Below are 2,579 nucleotides of genomic sequence, written 5' to 3' on the forward strand. Positions count from 1 at the left end.
CCCACGGAGCTCGGAATTGGGAAGCCTTGTCTGGCTCCCTACTACTGCCCTCGCTCGTCCCCGGCAGGACGGTGTTGTGGGGGTTCTGCTCTGCTGGGTAGCACCCTGGTGAGCTCGGCGTCTTGCCTCCTACCTTCCCCCCCCCCCTGCACCCGTCTTCTGCTGGGGTTTTTTAATTTCCCACAGCAGCGGATGTCATCAGCCAGCCACCACCCAGCTTGATTGATAGCCGCTTGAAAAGCTGGCACAGTGCTGGCTTGCATGGCTCCCTCCTTGTGCTGGGGTCTGTGGGCTGCCCTCCCTCTGCCACACTCTTCTTGTTCCCAGACATGAGCATTTGCCTGCTGATATTAATGTTGGTACTCCAGCAGGTATGTGGTTAATAGGAACTTCTCAGGAAATCTTTTCATGATCATCCTCTTCCTTCCCATCCATCTCAGTTTTTGTCTGTCAGGTTAGGTATCTGAGCACACCTGTGAACATGCATACCAGCAGTCTTGCTTTCTAAGGGTACTAAGTATTTATGGTGCTCTCGGTGGGCTAATTTTTCATGGGTACTGAGCACCCACTGCTTCTAGTATTGTGTAATTGAAAATGTGATATTTCTGCTTGAAAATGTTGGCAGTAAAATTTAATACAATTACATTAATGAAATAAGTATAGTTTGGCTTACAAAATAAGTACATAAAATCTCAGAAGGGTAATTGAGAGTAGTTGAACCACTTGGAACAGTATACCAGTTCTTGCCTTCAGAAGTCTCTTCCTGCTGCTTTGAGTATTAGTCTTGGTCTCAGATTTGTAAAATCCATCTGAATTATTTAGTATGAAAACAGAATTAACTTTCTGATCAGGTAATGCTTGTCTCCAAAAATTACATGCATTATTGGACCTCTTTGCAGTAGTTCTGCAATAGCAGTTCCCAAATAAATGAAGCATAAAATAACCCTGCTGTTAATTCTGGTACCCCCACATGTATGTGGAGTCAGTGGGCAGAAACAATTGTCTGTTAATAGATTGCAACCTTGCTTTTGTGTTTTCTAGGGCAACGTATATGTGAAATGCCCCTCAATTGCTGCAGCAATTGCAGCTGTCAATGCATTACATGGAAGGTGGTTTGCAGGTGAGTAAACTCCTATTAAAAAACTGAATTTCTCCAGTGATTTGTGTTTTTAAAAAAAAAGTTTGTAATACCTGTTCATATTTTTTTTGCCTAGGTAAAATGATTACAGCAGCATATGTACCTCTTCCAACATACCACAGCCTTTTTCCTGATTCCATGACTGCAACCCAGTTACTGGTTCCTGTTCGACGATGAAGATGGATTTAGTCAGTTTTGTACATAGTGCTTTTTTTCTTTTCTTTTTTTCTTTTTGGAGGAAAATACAGTTATCTTTTATTTAGATAAAACTAAAGGAAAGGGTTTAGTGTCATTTTGTCTACGCTTCCCGTTACCTTTAAAAAAAAATAAAACGAAGTAAGCAGGAATGCTGTGTGTTCATTTTCCCTAACTAGCATTTCCACTGTATACAAAGCTGTTGACTTCATGTTCTGCCTTGTAATTGTAAATTTTCTGAGTTGATTGTTAGGAAATGAAAAGTAGCTCATAGAAACACATTTTTCTGGAAAAGGCAGATAGGAAATAATGACATTTTTCAAGTTTCACAAGCCTTTATTTTAATGCAACAGTTACATTTTACATTTCAGTAAATGTAGGTGTTCTGCTAAAGGTTAATATCAGAGATAGAATTTATGAAGGGACATGTTTAGTGTTTTGTATAAATTGAAAACTCAGAAGGCTACTGAAAGCTGATTTTGTTCAGTCACTCAGCTTGCTTTTATGCTGAATAATTGATAATAGGATTCAAGGGGTTTGTTTTTTGATGGTAACTTTTGATTAATGTATCTGTAAGTTTCTTTGTAAATACTGTGTGCAGTGTCTCTAAGGTTCCAAACAAAGCTATTTCTGAATTTCCAGATAAGTTTAATTCCATGCAAATAGTATGCACATGTTCAGAGAAGTAGGAAATACAGAAGTATGTTTTGTCTGGTTGCATATAATCTTTGCTCTTTTTAAGCTCTGTGAGCTCTGAAATATATTTTGGGTTACTTCAGTGTGTTTGACAAGACAGCTTAATATTTCTATCAAAACAAATGACTTTCATATTGCAACAATCTTTGTAAGAACTGCTCAAAAATAAAATTCCCTTAAAAAGGCCTCCTGATAAAGTTGTTTTTTTCTTCCAGCTCTGCATCAGATTTAGAGCTGCCAGCAACTAATGTTAAAAAAAAAAAAAATAGGGGTAAAGGTTGCACTGTCCTTTTGCATGCTAGGAAATGAGTACAATCTAAAACTATTTTTTGTAGGACATGCTGTGTTTGCATACAGCACAAAATATATAATTATGCATCTTGTTTTTGAAAGGCAGTAGGAAGAGAAAATAATTTTTTTTCCTGAGAATTCTGATTGTATGAAGTAGGGACAGAGCCTAATCTTCAGCTGACTTGCCTTCCCTTTCTGACTTAACTAAAGCTGTCACTCGAGTAGACAAAGCCCTTGGCATTGGGGATGGTCTTGCTCT

The 2,579-nt window shown here is 38.5% G+C and overlaps 1 long non-coding RNA gene across 1 annotated transcript; it reads left to right on the forward strand.

The window, feature by feature from the left end:
• The first annotated feature begins 211 nt into the window (after nt 1-211).
• On the forward strand, nt 212-2,215 carry LOC109293193. The gene is made up of 2 exons (XR_002096262.1): nt 212-1,120; nt 1,215-2,215. It is a non-coding gene; the product is annotated as an uncharacterized LOC109293193 (long non-coding RNA).
• The last annotated feature ends 364 nt before the right edge of the window (nt 2,216-2,579 follow it).

Source organism: Gavialis gangeticus, unplaced genomic scaffold, assembly GCF_001723915.1.
Source record: "Gavialis gangeticus isolate Ggan-Ray unplaced genomic scaffold, GavGan_comp1, whole genome shotgun sequence".
NCBI lineage: Eukaryota > Metazoa > Chordata > Crocodylia > Gavialidae > Gavialis > Gavialis gangeticus.